Source organism: Protopterus annectens, chromosome 6.part0 (assembly GCF_019279795.1).
Source record: "Protopterus annectens isolate FY-2018-M chromosome 6.part0, PAN1.0, whole genome shotgun sequence".
In the NCBI taxonomy this organism is placed as follows: Eukaryota; Metazoa; Chordata; order Ceratodontiformes; family Protopteridae; genus Protopterus; species Protopterus annectens.
In genome coordinates, this window is record NC_056737.1 from 939,706,146 (window position 1) to 939,732,365 (window position 26,220).

The 26,220-nt window shown below is 40.3% G+C and overlaps 1 long non-coding RNA gene across 1 annotated transcript in view; it reads left to right on the plus strand.

Moving 5' to 3' along the window:
- Positions 1 to 26,220, plus strand: part of LOC122804619 — a 417,173-nt gene that overhangs the window by 209,364 nt on the left and 181,589 nt on the right. The window lies entirely within an intron of this gene.

The following is a 26,220-nucleotide window of genomic DNA, read 5'->3' on the forward strand; positions in this document are numbered from 1 at the left end:
ATCCATTGCTTTGGTTAGCTTCTCAAAGAAGTCCAACAGGTTGAGTAGGCATGATCTGCCCTTGACGAAACCATACTGGGTTGGGTCCATTGTCTGGAGGCTTACTATATCACTATATATCATCTCCATAATTCTTTCCATGGTTTTACATATATGACTAGTGAGACTTAAGGGTCTGTAGTTTCTAGGGTCTGTAGATGGCCCACCTATGTGCAGATGGATGACTGTTGCCACTCTCCATTCATGAGACAATGAAGTATGTTTGGAGGCTACAGTTAAAAAAGGTAATTTCAGAGGCCCTGATGGGTCATGTTTCATGCTATTTAGAAGGGATCCTGGGATATTGTCTAGGCCCAGTGATGTAGTGTTCTTGGTCTTAGAAAGAGCATTAAGGATCTGTTCCCTAGTTTTAGTAAGGGGAGTTATATTTGATGGTATTTCCTGAGGGGAGGTTAAGGAGGAGAGAGGGGTAAAGTTGGAGATGAATTTATCAGCCAGGAGGTTTTCTCTATCTTCTGGCTCCATATAGGTGGCTCCATTTATAATGAGCTCTGCACTCAATTGTGTATTGCCTTTGAAGTTGCGGACATAGCTAAAGAATGCTTTGTGGTTGTCCTTGGCTTAGAAGGCCAAACTTATCTCAAATTTAGCTTTGGTAGACTTTATTTGTCCTCTGAGTTGTTTGTTTAGTTTGATGAGAGTACTTTTATCCTGCTGGGTATTGCACCTCCTAATTTTTGCCATGATTTTCTTCCTTCTGTTATACAATCTGTTGATGCTGTGATTCCACCAGGATGGCTTGTTTTTTGTTAGTTCTGTACTTCTTCCTGGTGGGTACAGCTGCATATATGCAGCTATTAACATGCTTGTACAAGGTTTCATAGGCAGTAGTGTTTTCAGGGTTTATGGGGGCTAGAAATTTTGCCAGATTATCAGTTAATAGCAGGAAGTTAGCCTTAGAGAAGTTCCTGAACATTCCAGGCTTAGCTGGGAGTCCAGGTTTTATTTTTACTTCAAAGGAGACTATTTTGTGGTCTGACCTTACCAGGGAAGACATTACAGTAGAGGGTGTGCAGCACTCCCCCGTATTAGTGAAGACCAGATCCAGTATGCTTGCAACCCTGGTTGGTGTATTGACTATCTGGTCCAGGAAGTTTGTGTTTACAAAATCCAAGAATCTCTGTGCATGTGCGTTTGGTGTCATGTAGGATTCTAAGTTAAGAGTTAGGTAACTAAAGTCACTCATGAATATGGTATTAGGTTGGTTGGTTATTGTTTCTAATAAGTTTAAATACATGGTATGGGTTTCCTGGGTCATAGAGTGGTACCTGTTATCTTGCAAGAAAGTGGTATTGGATTTTGCCTATGATGATTTGAACATGGAGCAGCTGAAGTGCATTGTCTTGTTTGTCCAGCCTTGAAGTATATTTATTTTTGATGTAAATAGGGACACCTCCACCTTTAGTCCCTGATTGTGAAGTAGCTGATCTAAATGTATGGAAGTCGTTATAACCTTGCAATGTTGGTTTGCTGTCTGCAGGTTTAAACCGTGTCTCAGTGACTCCACAGATGTCAGCATTATCTAGGGTGAAGAGAGCTTCTAGAAAGTAGTTTTTTGTTTAGACTCCTAGCATTGAGCATTAATACCTTTAGATTTTCTTGGTTTTGATTTGCTATGTCGGAAGAACTTTCAGTTTGGCATTGCCTAAAAAAGGCACTATCGGGGAACACAATGTTTTAGCTAATATTCAAAAGCCTAGGGATGGAGGTGCAGACCATCCCTAGCAAAGCAGAGGGGTCTGTTGACCATCTTCTTCCATACTGACAGGTATTGCTCTCCCTTAGAATGACACCAGAAACTAAGCCAATTATTAAAGTCCGTCATCTTTTGTTCATATTGTGGCATTATCCTTGGAGAAGGTAAAACGCTGTTCAATGCTAGGCTCATATCAGCCTGAGACACATATTCCCCTGATAAGCAACTGACCAAGACATTCTCCTTACTCAGCTTGGTGAGATGGACATTAGAATGTTGTGTTGGCTTGCCTTATGGGCTTACAGGTAGAGACTCCATGAGATGTAGCACTGTGTTCTCATGTGGTTGTTCATAGATTCATAGGTGGGTACTAGGCTATTGGCTCTAGGGCCTATACAAGCCCAGCCAAAAAGGTACCCTGGCTTTTGCCACCCAAGAAAATTATTTTCCTGTGCCATTGTCGAGCAGAGCCACAGAAGTGATCCCCAGGGTGAATTTCCTATTTCGCATCCAGTCATCAAGATTTTTCTTGAAGAGTAGTAATAAAGAGCTTTATTTGATATAGATAGGTAGTTTATTTCTGAGTATGGGAAGTCTCTGGGACAGGAATTTATCCCTCCGGCATGTTCTGTTTATTGTGGTAACAAGGTTTAGGTCGCTAGAGCGTGTAGCTCGGAGTTATTGGGACTTCCTTAAGTGGAGCATGTCCAACAGCTCTGGGTTTGACATAGCTTTGTATGTTAGGCAGAGATCATCTCTGAGTAGGCGACGGAGTAAAGCTGGAGTTTTTTGAGACGGTCTGTGTAGGACATCTGTTTGAGGCCGGTAATCCTCTTTGTGAGATATTTCTGCGGCCTTTCCAGTTGTTGTAGATGTCTTGTGAGGTACATACCAAAAGTGGCGTTGTACTCTATAATGGGTCTAATGAGTGATGAGTAGAGGGGAACAATGACCTCTTTTTTTCTGGATGAGAAACCTTTTGTGATGAGGTGTGCCATGTAGAAGGATTTCCTGACTACTGTGGAGATGTGATTATCAAAGGAGAGACTACTGTCCACCTGTGTCCCAAGGACTCTTATCACACTTTCGGTGTTACGTATACTACCGCCTATGTTGTAGTTCATGGGTACAGTGTTTTTACCAAAGGGGATAACAATGTACTTTTTGGCATTGAGCTTGGGCACTGCCAAACACTTGAGGGGAAACTAAAATTTAAGGATGAAGTAGCTAGGCAGATTTTCTGAAGTTAGAAACAAATCAAGCAGTACTTACTGAAAACAAATAATTAGCTTGTCAAGAATGATGAAATGAGGGGAGTCGCATGAATGGATACTGCCTGGCTACTACTAATGCTGGTAACACCACAGCTTCACTCTGCTGGGATACAATGCTCCTTTGCTTCTTCTCTCACCAGAAGCAAAATGTTAGCACCACTCCCAAGATGAGAAGCAGGCCACAGCCTGTTTGGTGATCCACAGTCTTGTTCCAGATGATGCAAGTACATCTGGATACTGTTTTATTTTGAAATTTAGATACTTGGAAAATTGTAGTGTTTTCTGATAGTGTGTGTGTGTGTGTGTGTGTGTGTGTGTGTGTGTGTGTGTGTGTGTGTGTGATTCTTAAAGTTTTTGTTATGGTGAAGTTGATGTTACGGAGGAAAAGGACAAATAGTCCAGTTTCAAAAAATCTACCCTGTGTGAGCATAAGATTGCACTACATAATTCGACAATCAGTACGTGGTCTGTCTTAGGGTGGCTTGTCTCAAAGTGGACTGTGAAATTTGTAAAGGTTTCTGTCCTAGAGGCCATTCTGATTAAAGAAATAAGTTGATTTTGAAAGGGTTGCTCCCTCTGCTTCCAGAAACCACAAAAGCTAAAAAACACTCTGAAAAAATAATAAGTCTTGGGACTTGGATTAGAAGAAAAGACCATTGGATCTGTTGTCCCCACCTTCAGCTCCAAAATAGCCAAGACTTGAAGACAGTTTGGCGAGGATGCCAACATATACTCCCCAACCTTATCCAACCCCCCCTCAAATCCAGTTCCTTCAGAGCAACATCATCTGTTAGACTCTTCCAGGAAGAATGCTCTCAAGGAGAAGCTGAATCAGTGCCACTCCTCCTTCCAGACCTTCATCTGCTCTTTCAGCACATTTCCAGGGTGATGGATAGGCTAGGTAAAAGGTGTATGCCTTGGGCACCTTTGCAAAACAAACTATCAGCTACATTACTCATATGAATAGATTTCAGAGGGATTTGGCGCAGCAAGAACTATCTGCTCTGAAGAATCCTACCACAGCTGATAGTAAGCAACTGGAAGCCACCATTTTTACTATGCCAAGCAATTGTAACCTCTTCATGTGCTTAAGGCACAATGCTGCTGATGGAGCAGCTAGGGCAGCCATGGCGAGCATTGCCATGAGGCGCTGCACTTGGCTGCACCTCTGTGATTTCGCGGACAACTTCAAGGTGTCCTTCACAAATAATCCATATGACAGTTCGCTTCTGTTTAAACTTTCTGTAAAGGAAAGGATGTGGAAGTTAAAGCAAGATGCTGTCTGCCTTTGGAGTCACGTTTAAGACACCACAAAGAGTGTGTAGCAGGAACCAAAATGGGCTTAATTTTCTTTGGTTCCAAAAATGTAAAGGTCAGCAGTTTGATTCACCTTGAAACAGGGGCAGCCATGGCAGAAGTGGGCATTTCAATGGATGCCATATCGGTCCAGAGTTAGAGAAGGTCCACAGAGCCAGGGTTACACTGGTCCATTTTTGTACATGAGGCTTCAGTATCCCTGAAGGGTTGCCCGACTGCTTCATTTTGGAGGCAGCTGGCGACCATCTGTCCCCCCACCCCACTGCATAGTAGGCCATCAAGCAGGACAAGTGAGTAAGAGGGATAATATCCAGAGGCTACTATAGTCCCTTGCCCCAACCTCCACCCTAGGCCACAAGCCAGTACCAGATGTCCCACCCCAGCAGTAGAGCAGGTCATCAGAATGATTCTCTCTCGCTCTCTCTATTAGAAAAAAGAGACATCCAGGACATCCCATCAGACGAGACAGGGTCAGGTTTTTTTTTCAGATTCTTTTTGGTCTCCAAGAAAACTCAAGATCTCAGCCCTATTTTGGATCTAAGCCTTTTAAACACATTTCTTTGAAAGACCTACTTCTGGATGGTCACATTGCAGTCAGTTCTTCTCCATCTCAGAGACAAAGACTGGATGTGCTTCATAGATTTCCAAGATGTGTACCTTCACTTCAGAATTTCAAAGAACTTGTGTAGATTCTTAAGCAATCATTATCAGTTCAGGCTAAAGACATTTGGTCTCACCACAGCCCCCTTGGGGTTCAGCAAGAGCATGTCCTTCTTAGCTGCTCACATATGACTTCTAGGGCTCAGGATTTTCCTATACCTGGATGATTGGCTTTTTTCCTGGCCATTCAGTGGAGTGTCTGATCCAAGCCAAAACGTATCTTCTCATTCTATACTCCTTTTTTGGAATAACAGTCTGCAGAAATCAAATCTAAGCCCCTGTCATGCCATCATTTTCATGGGCTGCAGGCTGAATACTACTCATTGTATAGTATCCCTTCTGATAGAAATGGTACAGGCACTGAAGGAGACAGTTCTATCCCTTTTTTCAAATACACCTCTCCTGTATTTTTTGCTCTGAGAGCACTGAATCTTATAGCTTTTTCTATTCTCGTGATCCACTTTGTTCATTTTTACATGAAAATTCTGCAGTAATTGTTAAAAGCTCAGTAGTGCCAACATCTTCCTCCTCATTCCAAAACCATTCTGGCTTATCTTTACATAAATGTGTTGGAGTTGGGGGTGGTCATCCTAGTTTTGCAGGAACTCCAGGACTACCTCCCCCATGGTGTGATTTTGATCCAAACAGCATGACTAGTTTGGTACATCAACAGGCATGGAAGAACCAGATCCTACCCACTGTGCTGGGAAGCAGTGAGGGTTTGGTAGTGGTCAGTGTTCTCCAACTCCTTTCTTGTGGCAACACACATCTCTGGAATTACTAGTTGCCAAACGGACAGGCTCAGCAGGTCACTGCTTATACTTCATGAGTGGTTCCTCAGTCCAGTGGTAACATTTCAGATTTTTCATTGTTGAGGCACTCTGTTCTATGATCCTTTTACGTCTTCCCAGAATGCCAGATGCAGCAGGTTATTTGCCTTGATCCTTCCTCTGGGACAGTCACCCAAGGATGCTTTATCTCAGCAACAGCTTCTGGGGCTACTCTACACATATCCTCCTCTTCCCGTAATTCTCAGATTCATTTAGGAAGCAGTAAGTTCCAATGCAGCTGTCATCCTCATAGCTCTCTTGTGTCCCAGAAAAATCTGGTTCCTCCCGCTGAAGCGTTTATCTCCTGAATCTACCCAGACTTCTAGATACCACTCCAGATCTGGTCATCCACCATCTAACAAGCCTTATCCAGATATTTGAGATAAACTGTCTGGCTTCTGTAGTTCCGATGATAGCCAAAGATCATCATGTCTCAGGTGAAATGCTGAAAATTTCTTATGGCCTCCCAAAAGGATTAATTCAGAGGATCTATCACAGTAAATGGAAACACTTTGCTGTATGGGCTAATAGTCAGGACATTGATCATTTTTATGCACCATTACCTCACATTCCTCAATTTGTACAGTCTATTTTTCAAGCTGGTACCAGTTGTTCCACTGTCATTGTACAACTTGTGGCTATTTTTAGGTGTCATAATGGTTTGAAGTCCATTCTTTACCAACTCATAAGTAATGCAAGGCTTTCCTTAAAGGGATCTTTCTCCTTAGACCGCCTATTAAAGACCCTGTTCTTCCATGGGATCTAAATCTGGTATTGGAAACTTTAACTACAGCCCCTTTTGAGCCAGTTTCCATGGCACATTTATGTTTCTGCCCTGGAAAACTCTGTTTTTCTGTTTATGATGGCCATTACATCAGCAAGGAGAATATCAGAGCTGCAAGCTTTATATTCCTCTTCTCCCTACATCATTTTTCATAAGGACAGGGTATCTTTCAGGACAAATCCTTTCTTTATTCCAGAAGTGGCTATGGAATCTAATTTTCCCAATCTATTCAATTGCCAGTTTTTTTCTTGAATTATTCTAATAAAGAAAAATACATTAGATGTATTCAGGCAGTTATCTTTCATAGATCTCTTTTTCTCTTTAGGTAGTTTTTGGATTGTAATACCTTAATGTATATTAATCAGGAAAAGACCTTACCAGGTAACTCTGAGGCCCATTCTGGTAGGGCTGTAGCTATTTCCACAGCCTTCTTTAGATCTTTGATTGGAGAGATTTGTGATGCCGCTTCTTGGTCTTCCATGTATACCTTTATCAACCATTGTAAGTTGGACTACCTCTCCAGAGCCCAGGCTTCCTTTGTCTCTGTCATTTTGAAAGGTCTTCTGTTGCGAGGCCATCCAGGAATATTGTAGCTGGGGATTCTGACCCACAGGTCAGATTTGACCCGACTGAATGAACAGAATATGAAAGTTATCTACTTACTGTAAGGATAGAGCCTTTCAGTTGTGAACATCAGATACAGGTAACCCTCCCACCCATCCCCATGTTCTTCTGTAAGACTTCAGGAACTGTTCTATGCACACAGAGTATTCCCAAGCTGTAGTTCCAGATTAATTTTCCTGTGCTGAATCTCAGGTGTCACTCGATATCTGAGGTAGTTTGGGGGAATGATGTATTATGAGATGGAAAAAGTTGAAGGTATTCAAGGTTGGAACACTGTTGCCAAATCAGATCCAGTTAGCAACTCGGAGACCCTCACAAGTTGTATCAGATGGACATGAATGAAAATATCTATTATTATGGTAGCTGCATAACTTTCAGATTCCTCTCACTTATTAAAAAGCTGTTTTGATGAAGTAATATAATTCAGTATTATTTATCATGACTATTTTTTTATTTAAAAAATGATAACAATGAAAAGACCCATTCATTGTGGAACACTGTCTGATCTGGAAATCTAACTACTCAAAATGGGAGCATTTCTCATAATGAGGCAGAGTTGAGAGCTATGCTCTCCACCACCCTAATAGCCACTACTACAGGAAATAACACCTCTCAACTGTCCCTGATTTTGCCTCATATTTTTGATATATCCCTCATAAAATTTCAGAATTTCTCAGTTTAATCACCGAGGATTATAGTCAGTCAACATACCTCTCTGTCCTGATTTTGCCTCATATTTTTGCCCTGTCCTCAGTAAACCTTTTTATTTTTTCAGGTAAATTAACTGAGGCTTATCCGTCAATAATGCTAGACATAAGAGTTTCATATTTCCGATGATTCGTGAGATATATGTTGATGCAAAACCAAATGTGCTATAACATATGGATCACAGTAAAATTAAAAAAAAAACTCTATTCTTTCTGCTGTATGCAGTGTCTAGTTTGGTTTTCTGCTAGGAAAAGGATCAAATAATAAAACACCTGCAAAGCAAAAAATGTCCTTAAATATTATGCATTTGCAGTTTTCATTAATCTGTAGTCTGTGACTACTTGACTAGAGATTCCCAGGAAAGGGAAACCAAACACAGATATTAGACTCCGTAGTAATATGGCATAGGAAGGCTACTCATGTCCTATTGCTGCAAGCATTTTGTAGGAGTAGTCGAAGCAGGAAAAGGGGAAAAAAAGCATTTTTGTATTTCACTGGGGCACAGCGTGTCACTGCTGGGGTATGTGCACCAGTGTAGGAATGCCCATGTGTGTTGTGCGCAATCTGTGTATGAATTCTACCCATCCTATCTTTATTTTTCATCTTGATTATGTTTAAGTGAAGCAAGAAAATTTGTTATTACATGCTTTTTCTTTGTAGCAATATTCCTTTCTTTGGAAGCTACCTGTATATTTGTAGCAGTCTGTGGTATGAACCAAAAAAAATACACTGAGAGGAAAACTAAAGCACTGGACAGCCGAGAACTATTAATAAAATAGTGATTTATTCAACAAGTAATCCAACATAAAACGCTTAACGAATCACCACGTTTTTCGTCTTTTACACACCAGACTTCATCAGACAAACATCAGTAGTTAACTCCACATATTTATATGCTGACAAACATTTAAATTAACCAATGATGATAAAACATCATCTCATGAATATGTATGCATGAATTCATCCATTTCAAACCTTTTTTATGTATGTATATAACCCATGATGTGTGTTTCACTTAATTTATATATTAAAATGCAAGACCAAACATAATAAAATCAAATTAAATCATCACATGTATAATATATTTAAACATAAAAACATATATAAACATGTATAAATAATATAATGAATCTAAAAACTATATTCTTCAAAAACAATACTCCCACCCAGTGGCCCTGTTTTGAAATTGCAGGGAATAGTTATGAATGTAACCCCATATAAAACATTGTTTCCAAAAAACTGAATAAATGGAAAAGGTAATATTCTAAAAAGAACGACGTAAAACATTTAATTACATGTATAAATCTCACATTTAATTATTAAAACCACAAACACAAATACATAAATATCCATAAATATATTATATGATGAATGTATAAATATATAAAGTCTATATATTTAAAATACTTGATCAACTTATTACAGAATAAAAAATCTATAAAAAATCTCTGAATATAAAAGCATCTCTAAATATAAACCATGGTCAGCACACTAATACGTTTGTAATCTAGCTGCTCTTAACTTGAGAACGGGGGCAAGGGAAATATAATCATTTAAACCAGGGAATTTGTTTGCCTCCAAAATAATCTGCCAATACAATTCCCGGTATTCAATATGAGTTTCCCATAAGCCACCCCTCTCATCTTTACTAATTTCTTCTATAATGAAAAACTTGTACTTTGCCAGGGGGCAAATAGTGGTATGTCTATGTAATGCATTGCTTTCTCTTTTATTTTTCATGTCATTCATATGTTCATAAATTCTCCTTTTTATTTTTCTCTCGGTCTAAAAACCAGAGCATATCCCACATATTGCAATATGTACCACTCCATATGAATCACAAGTATTGTGTGTTTTACTAGTAATTTCTTTCCCCCTTGGTTCAATAAAAATGCTTTGTGTGTTGAACATCCAAGGACATTGTGCACACATACCACATGGGTGTGTGCCGACTGGCTTCGTAGATTTCTTTTTGCCTTTATTTTGAAACGTCAACCAATCTTTAATGTTTCGTCCCCTCCTAAAAATAATATTCAAAGATTCTTTTTGTTTAAAACTAAGGTCTGTTATTTTAATAAACTTGTCCCACTCTTTGTTGAACACTCTTTGAATTATCCCTGCATCTCCACTAAAATCTGTAATGAAAGCCTGCCTATATATTTTATCCTTCACAACAATAGGACTTGTTACTTCTGCCCTACTAATTCCTTCATTTTTGTTTAAGTTAGAAAATATTTGTTCAAAATAGGTTCAAATCAATTTTTTCTACCAGAAATTACCTCTTCCTTGATGTTATTACAAAATTCTAAAGGATAACCTCTGTCTAAAAACATGTGAATCACAAAATCACATTCATCAATGAAATCTTGTTCATTTGAGGTCATTCTAGAAATTCTAACAAGCTGGCCTTTCACTATACTTTTCTTCTGATGTAGGGGGTCTCCACTATTAAAATGTAGATATGAACTGGAAAATGTGTTCTTCCTAAAAACTTTTGACCTAAAATCATTCCCGTCCTTAATCAGTGTTACATCTAGGTAGTTCATTTCATGGAGACCAATTTCATGAGTGAATTTCAAAAAATTAGTTGATTGATTAATATATTGTATAAATTCATCCAATTTTTCTTTACTATCATGCCAGAATATAACTATGTCATCTAAAAAGCGCTTATGCAAACTCCAACTTTCTTTAGATATACTATTGTAAAGAAATTCCTTTTCCCAAGTGTTTAGAACCATATTGGCATATATAGGGGCGCATCTCGCCCCCATAGCAACGCCACTAAGTTGGTGAAAATATTCGCCTTGATAAAATATATAGTTATATCTTAAAACCAAATCCATTAAATTAACACAAATGTATGTTTCATTATCATTTAATTCACCAAAAGACCTAATAGCCTCCTCAAACCACTCTATACCTATACCATGTGGTATGGAACCAAACAAATCTATCACATCTATAGTTACAAAAATTACCTCACCATGGAGTGTATTTTCTTTAACTTTACTTAAAAAATCAGAAGAATCTTTCAAATAAGATGTTCCTTTCAACATTAAATTCTTCAATTTTACATCTATATATCTGGCTAAGGGGGAAATAACTGAACCTTCAGCTGCCACTATAGGGCGTAAAGGGGGGTCATTGTAGTTCTTATGAACTTTCGTAATCCCGAAAATAGATGGAATCTTAGGCTTATTATTATGTAAAAACTCAAACATATCTTTTTCAATAAATCCTTCCAAAAATAGATCGTATAGTGCTGAATATATTCTCTTATAACCTATGTTGATTTCATTTTTGGAAACATTATTGTATTTTGAAACATCGAGCAGAATGTCAAACATTTTGCCCTCATAATGTGTTTGTGGTTTTAATAATTAAATGTGAGATTTATACATGTAATTAAATGATGTTAAGTTGTCAATCTCGCCTTCATTCTTGCTTGATGGGTTCGGAGCCGATCCACGGCTCCAACTCTGCACTTGCTAAGCTCGAGAGTCACTTTTACCAGCTCGAGGCAGCCCCATCTCCCATGATGCAAGGCGGTAAGTACCTAGATCTCGTTTGCCGCTTTGCTGATGAGGTCCTCCTTTTACCAGCTCCTGGTAAGTGTTTATTATTACTAAATATTTAGCCCCAATCAGAGAAAATTTTCTCTTTTCTATAGAATTCTATCATTCCTACATAGTTGTGAGTCTTTTTCTGACTAACTTTTTTTTTTCCTTCTTTACCTTTTTAGTCAGGCCCTTATTTCCTCCCACCCCCCACCCCCCCTGTCAGGGTGTGTGTGTGTGAGAGTTTTTCTTCTCATACTTTAACTTAGCTTGTCTGATTCGGGACTGTGTGTGTAGTGTTTGTTTGGACTATGTGTAAAGAACAGAGGGTCTCAGGCTTCAAGAAGTGTGACTCGTGCTGTCAGAAGATGTCTCTGACAGACTGTCACACTTCTTGTTTATACTGCCTGGGACCTCTCCACCTGCAGGACTCCTGTGCAATTTGTCACTTTTTTAGCCACAGAGTCCTCCAGGAAAGGAGAAATAAACTTATTTTAAGGGGTCTCCTAAAACCGGAGGGCTCCCCGGCCAAACCGGCTCCGGGCAAGCCTTCTAAGACTACCAAGGTCCAGGCTTCAGTTACTAAGCCTTCGGCCTTGGCTCCGACTCTTTTGGAGTCGAGATCGGCTCCGGCTGGAGCCGATCCTAACTTGGCTAAATCCTCGGCACCGATGGCTATCGGTGCCGATACTGTTACTGTCACCTTGGTGTCGGCTCCGACTGGCTCTGACCACCATGTGGCTCAGGCTTTGGTGTCGGCGCCGACCGGCTCCGACACCATTGTTTCCTTGCCTGTATCGGCTCCGACTGGAGCCGATACATCTGGGCCTACACTCGGAGCCGAAAGGTAATCGGCTCCGTCTGGATCCGTGGGGTCTTCGGCTCTGATGGTTCCTTCGAGGAAGAGGTCCAGGTCTCCCTCTTTGGAACCGATACTGTCGGCTCCGGCCTCACCTCTTCTTTCGGAGCGGAGCCATCGGAGCCGATCATCTAGGTCTTCCAGGTTGTCAGACTATGATTTAGAGAGGGTGGTAAGCAGATTGTTAAAATCACAGGAACTAGCCCAAATGCTTCATAGTCCGTCTCAACAGACGACTATTAGTCCACACCCTCTTCAAGTTCCTCCTTCGACTCTACCCCAGAGTTTGGAGCTGGAGTCTACGGGAATAGTTACTGCTGTGGCTGAGGGCCAGATACCCCCCCTTTCTGCGCCTTCAGCATCTACTCTTATCTCCTCCTCGAGACCTTCCTTGGAGGGATTCGATGGCCGGGCTTCCCTGGTCTGCTCCGAGGGGGTGAGTGGCATCGGACCCTTGTCCGACCCCGCTCTTCCCCTTGGAGCTTCGGCCTTGGTGAGCTCGGCTCCGACATCTGCCTCGGAGCCTTCCCTTTCGGTGGGCCCGGGAGTCCCAGTTTCTTCGGAACGGGTTCTCTCGGACCTCCCTGGGAGGGGAGCCTTCGAGGTGATGAGGAGTGTGCTGGCCCCTGGGCTCAGTCAGCAGTCTATTCCTTTAGCTCCTCCCTCTACGGTGCCTGTTGATATCTCTTCCCGCTCTCTTGCTCCCGGACCGAGAGATCCACCGCCTCAGGTCTCCCCACTGGGAAGAACCCCCTCTTCCGAGGATTCTCCTGATCCGTCAGGAGATCCTCCGCGCAAGAGGACTTGTAAGAGGAAGCACCTGGACTCCCCTGAGTCTACTACTTCGGATACCAACTTAGATGAGTCGGAGGGATCCCCAAGATCCCCCTCTGAGGATGTCTCTTTTTCAGACATCCTAGAACTCCTGAAACAGAGGGGAAACTGGCCCTCCATTAATCCCTCCGTGGATGAGTCGGTATACCTAGAGGCGTTTGGTTCTCGACCCTCCACCTCCTGGGTGACTCCGCCTTTTGACCCCCTTATGCAGGTAATCGCTCGAAAGGCTTGGGCTTCTCCTGATTCCGTAGAGCCAGTTCCCAGGAGGCCTTCTAAATTTATTACAGCCCCTTCCGAACAGCAATTCCTTACAAAAGGTGTCCCTGTTGATGCCATGGTGGTGGCAGCCGCCACTAAAAAGGAACTTGCAGATCCTGCCGTACCAGTCCATACTCCTAACAAGGATTCCAGGACCAAGGACAGGTATGGTAAGCGGATGTCCTCCTCAGCGACCTTTGCTATGCGTTCGCTGAATTATTTGTGTCACTTCACCAGACTCCAAAGGGACATCCTTAAAGAACTAGGTGAAGTAGTACAGGATCCTGCAGCTCCGGGGGCACAAGACAAGATTGCTTCCCAGCTAGGAATCCTTAATTCCATAAGCAACTCCTCCATGCGACTGATTTCGTATGCAGCAGATGGAGCGAGTAGACCCGCAGGTACAGGAGTGGCTCTGAGACGTCAATCCTGGATGCGGCTCTGTAATTTTGCAGATCCCTTCAAGGCGTCCTTCACAAACTCTCCCTTTGATGGGTCAACTTTGTTTGGTCCTCAAGTGAAGGATACATTGACCAGGTGTGAGCAAGACGGCAAGACTCTTTCTGCCGTAGGAGTCCGTTTTTCCACCCCTTCTAGACCTTACCCCAAAGGACAGAAGGGTGGAAAGATGTGGTTCCGCAAATCCCAAGGAGTCACGCCGGATACACGTGGTCAATTTACCCCTAGAGGCAGAGGGGGTAATAATAACAGACGCCGCCCTAGAGGCAGAGGGGGTCCACAAAACCAGGGAAGCAGAGAGTCTCTCTCTGACAAGCCCTTCCAGCATCCCTGAGGTGTTGCCCGACTGTCCATCCTTGGAGGCAGTCGGGGGAAGATTATCGCTGTACCCACAAGCCTGGCGTTCCCTCTCACAAGACAGATGGGTACAGTCGATCATATCCGAGGGTTACAAAATTCCTTTCGAGGAAAGTCCCTTCACTCACAAAAATTCCCTTCCAGATGTGCCACCCGGTCTAAGGGAAATCGCAAAGTTAGAAGTATTAAAGCTTCTACACAAAAGGGCCATTCAGCCAGTTACAACAGACCATTCAGAGCCCGGAATCTACTCAAGGTTCTTTTTGGTCCCCAAAAAGACGGGAGATTGGAGACCAATATTGGACCTCAGCAGACTCAACAAGTCTGTGAAAATGACGAGATTTCGAATGGTCACACTTCAATCAATTTTGCCCTTCCTGGGCAAAGACAACTGGATGTGCTCAATAGACCTTCAGGATGCGTACTATCACATAAAAATTCACAGAAGCTCCAGAAGGTTTCTCCGCTTTCGGCTGGGGTCCAGTCATTTTCTATTCAGAGCCCTGCCCTTTGGTCTTACTACAGCCCCCAGAGTGTTCACCAAATGCATGGCAGTGGTCACGGCTCACCTGAGACATCAAGGATTCCAGGTGTTTCTGTATCTCGACGACTGGCTCCTTTCAGCCACCACCAGGCATCAACTTCTCCAAGCCAGGGATTACACCCTAAATCTCTGCACTCAGTTAGGAATTTCGATCAACTGCGAAAAATCCTCCTTGTTGCCCTGCCAGTCTATTACTTTCATAGGCGCAAATTTAGACACTGTTTGGATGTCAGCAACCCTCACAGACCAAAGAATCTCAGATATCCAAAGTCACGTGTGGATCATCCTTGCCAGCAAAAAGGTGCAAGCTAGACTGGTCCTGAAAGTGTTGGGCCTCATGGCAGCGGCCATTACTCTTCTTCCCTTGGCCCGCTTTTACATGCGTCTCCTTCAATGGATGTTGTTCACCCAGTGGTCTTACCAACAACTTCCCATGCGTCACCAAATCCTGGTCACACAAGCTTGCAAAAACCACCTATCCTGGTGGATTTCTTCTCCCCAGATTCATCACGGCAGACCCTTTGTTTCCCCGGCCCCGGTAGCCACAGTCACTATGGACGCCTCCCTGATCGGGTGGGGGGGGTCATTATCAGGGCAGGATGGTTCATGGGACGTGGCAACCGTTCGAATACCACCTGCACATAAATGTCCTAGAGATGAGAGCAGTGCTTTTAACGTTGCAAGCCCTCAACGACTTTCTTCCCTTGGGAACAATTGCAGTTTACACGGACAACATGTCTGTAGTATGGTATATCAACAAGCAGGGCGGAACCAAGTCCTACCCCTTGTGTCGAGAAGCTCCCAGACTCTGGCAATGGGCGATCTCCTCTCATCGGTTTCTGGTAGCAACGCATATCCCTGGGAAAACCAACATTTTAGCGGACAGATTGAGTAGAGCTATTCTCATGCCTCACGAGTGGTCTCTCAAACAATCTATAGTGGAGGAGATTTTTCTAGAATGGGGCCGCCCATGTTGCGATCTTTTTGCTACTCCCCAAAACAGCAAATGCCCAGACTTCTTCTCTCTTTTCCCACTGCCAGGCCATCCCCCCAGAGACGCTCTTACCCAAGATTGGCCCCAGGGACTTCTTTATGCCTTTCCTCCCTTTCCATTGATTCCACAAGTACTCCAGAAAGCCACTGTTTTGAGAGCCAAAATGATTCTCATTGCCCCCTATTGGCCTCGACAAATTTGGTTTCCGTTCCTCCATCGTCATCTCTTGGTGCAGCCGTGGCATCTGGACCCAGTGCCAGACCTTCTGATCCACCAATCGGGTCAGCTGCATCGGTCCATTCCTTCTCTCAACCTCACAGCTTGGTTGCTCCACTTCCTTCCTTAGCCAGGCTTCCTATGATCTCTAACCCGGTTAGAGATATCATAGTGGCTTCCCTTAAATCCTCTACTAGAAGGATTTATACCAGCAAGTGGAAACGCTTCTCTTTTTGGGCAAAATCAAAGAATATAGATCCCTTTACTGCCCCTGTGCATGCAGTTTTAGATTTTTTAGCGGAAATCTTTCACTCGGGCTCTTCATCTTCCACGGTCAAAGTTCAGTTGGCTGCTATCTCGAACTTTCATGTCGGGTTTGCAGATCACAACTTTATGTCCCACAGGCTTTGTAGAGCTTTTCTAAAAGGGATTTTTCTCCTTAAACCTCCTGTTAGGAGTCCTCCTCCTCAATGGGACCTAAATCTAGTGCTGACATCCTTAATTCTTCCTCCCTTCGAGCCAGCTGTTTCATGTTCACTGAAATTTCTTTCATGGAAAACACTCTTCCTTGTCGCTATTATCTCGGCCAGGAGAGTGTCAGAACTTCATGTCCTTTCTGTTCGTCCCCCTTATTTGGTCTTCCACAAGGACAGGGTATCCTTGAGAACTAATCCATCCTTTTTGCCCAAGGTGGCTTAGAAAACAAATTTGAACCAATCTATTGATCTCCCCGTATTTTTCCCTAATTACTCTAACAGATCGGAACAAAAATTACATTATCTTGATGTTCACCGCCAACTCAGATATTATTTGGACAGAACAAAACAATTCAGGAAATCCGATCAGCTCTTTCTTTCTTATGCTGTAAATAAGAAAGGCCTTCCTGTTTCCAAAGTGACCTTATCTAGATGGCTTTCGTCCACCATCTCCGAAATCTATCAGCTCAGTGGCAAACAGCTGTGCTCAAAACCAAAAGCGCATTCCACCAGAAGTTTAGCCACTTCCACAGCCTTTAAGGCTAGACACCCTGTAGACACTATTTGTGCTGCAGCCACTTGGGCCACTCCTCATACCTTTGTTTCTCACTACAAATTGGATTTGGCCTCCAGGGATAGAGCCAGTTTTGGTTCTACGGTTCTCAAGAGTCTGTTCCATTGAGCCACCCAGGATAGAGGTGCTAGGGACGCGGTCCCATCAAGCAAGAATGAAGGCGAGATTGACAACTTAACATTGAGAAGTTATGTACCTACCATAACGTTCCATGTTAGTTGTCTTCTCTCGCCTTCTTTCTTGCGACCCTCCCTCCTACCCCCTTGCCTGGACAGACCTTGATCTCCCTTGTTTAGAGATTGCTTCTTTAGGCACCAGTTGGTTATCTGGTTCCCATTACAGCCCTTCCTTTAGGCTAATTGCTTTCTTTCCTCTGTGGAAAGTTTTTTGTGCTAGGGGTTTTTTCCCTTTAGGTACCAAACGAGATCTGGGTACTTACCGCCTTGCATCATGGGAGATGGGGCTGCCTCGAGCTGGTAAAAGTGACTCTCGAGCTTAGCAAGTGCCGAGTCGGAGCCGAGGATCGGCTCCGAACCCATCAAGCAAGAAAGAAGGCGAGAGAAGACAACTAACATGGAACGTTATGGTAGGTACATAACTTCTCATTTTACGTCATTCTCTTTAGAATATTACCTTTTCCATTTATTCAGTTTTTTGTAAACAATGTTTTATATGGGGTTAAATTCATTACTATTCCCTGCAATTTCAAAACAGGGCCACTGGGTGGGAGTATTGTTTTTGAAGAATATAGTTTTTAGATTCATTATATTCATTATATTATTTATACATGTTTATATATGTTTTTATGTTTAAATATATTATACATGTGATGATTTAATTTGATTTTATTATGTTTGGTCTTGCATTTTAATATATACATTAAGTGAAACACACATCATGGGTTATATACATAAATAAAAAAAAGTTTGAAATGGATGAATTCATGCATACATATTCATGAGATGTTTTATCATCATTGGTTAATTTAAATGTTTGTCTGAATATAAATATGTGGAGTTAATTATTGATGTTTGTCTGATGAAGTCTGGTGTGTAAAAGACGAAAAACGTGGTGATTCGTTAAGCGTTTTACGTTGGATTACTTGTTGAATAAATCACTATTTTATTAATAGTTCTCGGCTGTCCGGTGCTTTAGTTTTCCTCTCACAGTGTGTTTTTTTGGTTATTAGTTGATTTTCGCACTGTTCCTTGTTTTGTGGTTATTAGTCCGTGGTATGACTAACTGCAGTTATATATTTACTGTTAATAAAGTATCTTTGCAATTGTTATATTTGTTTTTATTTTTAATTTTGTTGTAAACTCTTACTACAGAGATTATTTATAAAGGCACTGCATTGAAACCAATGTTTTAGCTTATATATATAGATTTTATAGTTATGTAGTGCTGCTATTGCCTAATTTATTTTATGCTCTTGTTTGTTACTGCATTGTCATATTTTATTTTTCAGAGATTCTGTCTGTAATGCATTTAAGTTTCAAGAACTGTGAATTTTTGTCATGGCTTACTGTTCTGCTTGAAATGGAGAATCTTTTTCTTTCAGTGTACAAATTAAATTTAATTTGGTTTTATAAAATAAACCACCATGGATAATCTTTGTTATGATAATCTAACAGTTAGCTGAGATTCAGAAATATGATGGGTACTGCAGAAGGTTAGTGCATGGAGCACAAAATATTTATGTCTGCCTAATTCAGAAGACGTGAAAAATGAGTGCAGTTGCTGTTATGTTTCTCTGTACCATAGAACTTATATGGTATGTGGTGAAATGTAGTCGAACCAGGAAACCTGTCTGCTGTCTGATGCATGGTTCAAAAAGCATAACAGAGTTGTGGGGTTTGTATAATGGTTAAGATGTTAGTCTCACAGTCACAAGGATCAGGGTTTGATTCTCATATTTGAAATGGAAATTGGCTAAGCTTAAAATGGCTGATAAGGGCAACTAGCCTAGTACTTACCTGTGAACTGTTAGGGTTTGGGGGTTCATGTAATGTTTAATGTGATTACTTCACAGCCACAAGGTACAAGGTTTGATTCTCACTTTTGAAAGGAAAACTGACTAGACTTGAATGCTCCACAAGGGCAGCTGGCCTAGTAGTTATCTGTGAACCTATAACATGTTGCTGCCCCCCCCCCCCCACCCCCAGACAGCAGGTGACCCATGGCATTACTGCTTTGATGATCAGAGCCACTGTCTTCCAAACCATTATAAACTGTCTTCTAAGCAAGCAGTTAAACATAACTTGTGCATGATAATGTACCTCAAGTACCTTTTAAAAGAGTGTCAGATGTAAAGTACGGACACAACTGATATCACACAACAAAGCTTGTGCAAATGTCAGGAAGCTCCCAGCAGTGCAGGCTGAACTCTGTACCACCACTGATATGCCCCTGAATGCTAAGTTGTGGTCATAGTAGCAGTATAGCCAGTTTTGCTGCAGTATCTTTCTAAGTAATGATGTATGCAATGCTGCTGCTTAAAAATAATAATATACTTACTAATTGATCTTTTATTGAAGAATACTGAATAAGGTGTGCAAGTGAGTCTCTGTCTGTAACATGTACTGTACAGCCACATGTCCACCATTGCCCCACTGAGGATTATTAAACCCCAATAATTCACTGTGTCTGACCCTAGTATATGTTAGCCTTAGTGCACAGTTAACTGCACTGCACATACCTGCATGACTGTAGCATTCAAGGTTTGTACCTATGCTGGAAGGGAAGTTTTCAGTAGCCAGACAATATAGTACCACAGTTTTAGAAATATACTTATAGCTATTCTCAACAACACATTAGAACACTATCTCTAATGCTGTAGTAATCTGCCATGGGTATATGTACTTCCGCTGTCTATAAAGCTGTTGTCTTCAAGTAACTGTGATATATCTGTTATATACAGGATGTGTGTGAAAGGGCATTATATAGGACCCCTCTGTGTACAAAGCTGCTGTCTCACTTTAACTGTGGTACTTTGTTGCTGTAAAAGTGCTAACCTTTTTATTTTTTACATCAGTAAATTTACATGTGGTGTTTACCCGTGGTGGCTGGAGCCTGGAATTTTTTTTCTCTCTGTTTGTGGGTGTATTTGACCTTTGCCTGATCTGCAACTCTTTGGCTTTCATTTGTGTACATGTTATGTACAAGATGTATGTGGAAGGGTATTATTGTATTCTGCAGTATACACTGATTGTGCCTGCCAAATAGGTACACATCCAGACAACGTTCTGTTATGAAAGTAGAATGTCCACAATTTTATAACAGCAAACCAGTCCATGCTTTATTGTGAAAGAAGATAATCCACAAAGTTGTTGACCTAGGTTTCGTCCCCACAGCAGGACTTCATCAGAACAGTTAAAAACTCACAAACATTCCTATTTATGTGTATCCACCCAGTACACCAATTAATTTCCCTCCAAATTATTTAAAACAATATGACCATATTCTCTCAAAACTTACTAAAAATGCATTCAACACATTACTTATATAAATAGAATTGTTGATAAAATACTTTAAATATTTTGTTTTTGTATAAATATAAAATTCATAGTACTATTGTCATTTCATTTAACAAGTACATATAAAAAATATAATTCTAAAGTAATAAATATGACACCCCAAATAGACATACTAACCTAAACTAATCCGGTGTTAGCTTAGCCACCTACCTTCCCAGTATATTTTTTAAATTCAAGATAGGAGCAATGCTGACACTACCATTAATTCCTGGATAGTTTTGGGCATCCAGCCTAAGTTGCCATTTGAGTACACATATATCTAGATGGACATCTAATACCTTACCCTGAATATCATTTTTAATTTGTTGAATTACAGAAAATTTAAAATAATGCTCTGGATATTCAGCAATATGTCTGGCAGGGGCATTGGTGGATTTAAGATGCCTGATCTCCAAAACATGTTAGTTGATTCTTTCCCTAAAGTATCTGGAAGTTTTTCCCACATAGAATGCAGGACATGCCTCACATTTGGCTAAATACACCAAATTTTGAGAGTAACAGTTATAATGCCCCATTGAGATAAAATAATTACGCACTTTGATGTTTTTACCCGTCTCCATAATATGTTTGCATGTGCTGCATCTCCCACATTTAGAGTTACCCATCATTCTCCCAGCATTAGATGGCTGTTGATGGGAGCCCTTCTCCAAGATCTCTTTGAAGGATTTGTCCTTCTCAAACACAAACCTGGGGACACCACCCATCTTATTTTCTACATTCTTGTCTAACTGGAAGATGGCCCAGTTTTCTTTACCATCTACTTGAACCAATCTGAATTCTGGTTATAAATAGTGACGAATAATAAACCTTCACCTTTATTTTTTAATTCTACTTTATCAGTATTAACTGCCAATTGATTAGAAACTTGCGCAGCAGCCTCTATCAGTATCGCCTTATACATACCATTATTCCTTTTCCGAATGATTTCTTCCCTACCATCCATACATAGGGTATCTGGATATCCCTTTCTTTTAAACATAGTAATCATGAATTCCAATTCTGTAAGGAACTCCTGGTCATTACTGACCATCTTGGCCACCCTTAACAATGGACCTTTTCTGATGGTGAGGGTGCCATCTGTTGTAATCCAAATATGAACTGGAAAAGGTGATTTTTCTATAGATGCTGGATTTCAAACATTTCAGTTCCCTATCTATTGTCAGTTTGATATCTAAATATGTTATCATTTCTGCACTGTACTGATAAGTAAATTTTAAAAAGTCCACTATGCTATTAATGTAGTTCAAAAATGTCTTCAACTGCTCACAGTTTCCTTCCCAGACTATAAAAGTATTGTCCAGGAAATGCGTGTATTGTTTGATGTACTTGTTATGGGCACTTTGAAATACATATTCATATTCCCAAAAGGACATTATATAATTGGCATAAATGGGGGTACAAGCGGCCCCCATCGCTACACCAGTAACTTAAAATGCCCTTCGAAATACAAGAAATTATTGTATAATACTGCTTCAGTCAGGGTGATGAATACGTTCACTTGGTCTTGATCATACAGGCCCGTCTTTATCAATTGACACTCTAACCAACTTAATCCAATTTCATGTGGAATAACCGAAAATAGATTACAAACGTCAATTGTAACGAACATGGTGTTATCAGTAATAGTTAATGTATTTAATTTTCCTAAAAAAAATCCAAGAATCCTTGGTAATATGCAAAGGTACCTAGACCTTTTTTCATATAATAATCCAAATATTGACTCATGAAGCATGTCTTGCTTCATTTGCCATCCACTATAGGCCTGAATTTAACATCATCAAGGCCTTTATGCAGTTTGGGAATCCCAAATATCCCGCTTACTACTGGATTGGGATTCCTCAAGAAATCACATTCTGTTTCGGTTATTTGCCCCTGAAAAAGCATGTCTTCAATCATTGGATCAAGCTTCATATATGCCACATTAATTTTATTAATGCTACTTTCCTCATAGTTGTCTTCCATTAACATACTTATCATAGTATCTATATAATCATTTTTGTCAACCACCACAGCACCATTACCTTTATCAGGTCTCATTATATGCACCTCTTTGTTGTCAGGTAACTCACTTAATAACTTGTATTCATTCGGGTCCACATTAGTATACCCATAATTTTTTGATTTCTTAAAATATGTATGTGTTAAATTAAATGACAGTAGTACTATGAATTTTATATTTCTACAAAAACAAAATATTTTAAGTATTTTATCAACAATTTTATTTATATAAATATGTTGAATGCATTTTTAGTAAGTTTTGAGAGAATATGGTCATGTTGCTTTATATAATTTGGAGGGAAATTAATTGGTGTACTGGGTGGATACACACAAAAAGGAATGTGTGTGAGTTTTTAACTGTTCTGATGAAGTCCTGTTATGGGGACGAAACCTAGGTCAACAACTTTGTGGATTATCTACTTCCACAATAAAGCGTGGACTGGTTTGCTGATATAAAGTTGTGGACATTCTACTTTTATAATAGAACGTGGACTGATTGCTGTTTTCCAGGTGCTTTTTTCCTTAGTATTTGTTGGTTTTGTTCCAAGTTGGTCTTGTCTCTTTTTTTGCATGGAGAACATGGATTCTACCACTGATATTATGGAACTTTTGCAGCAGATAAATCAGCAGTTGTTGGAACACACTGCTCAAATTAAATCTTTAGCTGACAAACAGCACCAAACTGGCCAAATTTAATCAACTGTTTGGAAGTTTGGAGGTTCCGTTAACTCAACCCACACAGAATGTGGACAGTCTGTTATCTAATGGCAACAATGCAACTATGAATACTGTCAATAGTACAAACAATGGGTCTAAAACCCTTGAAGGAAAAACAGGGGTCAACTATACAGAATGATGAAATGCAATAAATTCAGTTTCCAAGCTGCCAATGAGGTAAATGGAAAAAGGTAAAAATCTTGGTAATATGTCTCTTTCCGAAACACTAAAAGCTTTTGAAGTTAAATTATTTAATCTGAAGAAATTACAACTAGAAAATACATATCTTCTTAGAAACAGAGTTGGGGCAGGTGCCAAAGGGACTGCGAATGTGGCGGTATCCGAATGGAGTGGATAACAACACAGACATGCTCAATGATGTGCATAAACTGTTTGACAACACAGGTATTGCCCTAATGGAAATCATGGTCAAATATAATGGCATTAAAATTGAGCAAAATATAACAGATCTTGAAAAGGAAAATGAGTATATAGTTAATGACCTGTTATTTGACCAGTATATATCAAACTATGGCAACGTTTTGGATAATGTAGAAAACAGTTGTAAGGCCATCTTTACAAGAAAGCTGAATAAAATAAAAAGAGACACAACAGAATATGCAGCTGAAAGTGTTTATCCACTTTCCAGAGGTAACTGGGGTCACCGAGGCAATCAGGGGAGTTCGGCCAATGAGGAAGTAGATCGTAATGACAAAAAAACAGCGGGGGAAGAAAATTTAAATTATGGTTGGCAGCCACCAGACCTTTTAGACGAGGGACCCAGGCGGTCAGAGAGGCTGCGCAGCAAAGGGCAAGATGCCTACAAATCAGTAAGAGAAGGAGAGAGGCAGTATGTGCAGCAGGGAGCGCGACCCAAAGTTTGGAATTACCCAAAGAAGGCATACAACGGATATGCAACGAGGCGGTGACAACAGAATCTACACACAGTTCCCCTCAAGTAAGTAATGTTTTTCAGTCTCATGCAGGTCAGTTAACTGGCTTACACAAAATTGAATGTAAGGACAGGCTTGACGAGTCAACAAGCTTGAATACCAAAGACGCTTACAACAAAAGCTTGTATAACATGGCCGCTAATGTGCTTTTGAAGGGAACTAAGTGTGCGGGGGTGGACACATCAACTGACATTAACATTGGTTTGAATTTGACAAAAAATAAGTTTGACTGTAATCTTGAAACAATTCATCAACGGGTTCTTAATGAGAATTCAGAACCCAATGTGTGTGTAACGTTTGAGCGCTTAAATGTAATGAATTCATTGGCCAATTGAAGTAGTAGTAATTGTGTGTTAAATTATGATTCAAACAGTTCCATAATTTCAAATGAAAGTCTATTGAAGTTGAGTATTTACTCGACATCTAAAATGTTTGAAGTGGGAAGTGAATGCCTGTTTAACAAAGTGATTTTGTCCAACATTGATTCAAATAAAAATGGGGGTGGGGGCATTCAGTTAGATGAAGGAGTAGAGCCTTCATTATTCAACAGCACAATGTTTTTTAACAACTACTGGGGTTGAAACGGAAAATGATTGTTTGGGCAATGATGCGATTTTGTCAAATATGGATCAAAATAAAAATGGGGAAGTGGCAGTCAATTTAACCACAAAGTAGAGTTTTTACAGGCACAAAGTTTGATAGATCAGCCAAGTGGTTTACTTTTTGGGGACACAAGCCCATCATCTGAGGAATTGATTAATATTGAAAGTGTGACATTAAATGAGATTTCTGAAGAAAATTAAGACGTTTAATTTTAATGTTCTGAAAAATCCAGAACACTTTCGGTGATTATAAAGTATACAGTTATTCAAAGATGAAACTGGACGCTAGGCATGCAAACTTGCTATCAAAAGGTTTCACATTTGTGCCATGTAGAAAGGGGACACTATCAACAATGCTAATTGATTTGAAGCTATTTGCACGCAAAATGAATATTAGGATGTGGTTTCCTAATAAAGGGACCAATTATGAACAAAGTGGTTTGGTCAAACTCAGTACATTTAATCCCCCAACCAATCAAATGGTTGGTCTATTTGAAAAAAAACTTGTAAGTTGGATATAAGGGAATATTTTAAGAAAGCAAAAAATGATGGGTACACTAATTTGGCCCAGAATTAATACAAGTTATTAAGTGAGTTAGCTGACAACAAAGGGGTGCATATAATGAGACCTGATAAAGGTAATGGTGCTATGGTGGTTGACAAAAATGATTATATAGATGATATGATAAGTATGTTAATGGAAGACAACTATGAGGAAAGTAACATTAATGAAATTAATGTGGCATATATGAAGCTTGATCTAATGATTGAAGACATGCTTTTTCAGGGGCAAATAACCAAAACAGAATGTGATTTCTTGAGGAATCCCAATCCAGTAGTAAGTGGGGTATTTGAGATTCCCAAATTGCATAAAGGCCTTGGTGTCAAATGCAGGCCTATAGTGGATGGCAAATGAAGCAAGACATGCTTCATGAGTCTATTTGGATTATTATATGCAAAAAGGTCTAGGTACCTTTGGATATATTACCAAGGATTCTTTGAATTTTTTAGGAAAATTAAATACATTAACTATTACTGATAACACTATGTTAGTTACAATTGACGTTTGTAATCTATGTTCGGTTATTCCACATAAAATTGGATTAAGTTGGTTAGAGTGTCAATTGATAAAGACGGGCCTGTATGATCAAGACCAAGTGAATGTATTCATCACCCTGATGGAAGCAGTATTATACAATAATTTCTTGCATTTCAAAGGGCATTTTTATAAACAAGTTACTGGTGTAGTGATGGCGGCCGCTTGTGCCCCCATTTATGCAAATTACATAATGTCCTTTTGGGAACAGGAATATGTATTTCAAAGTGT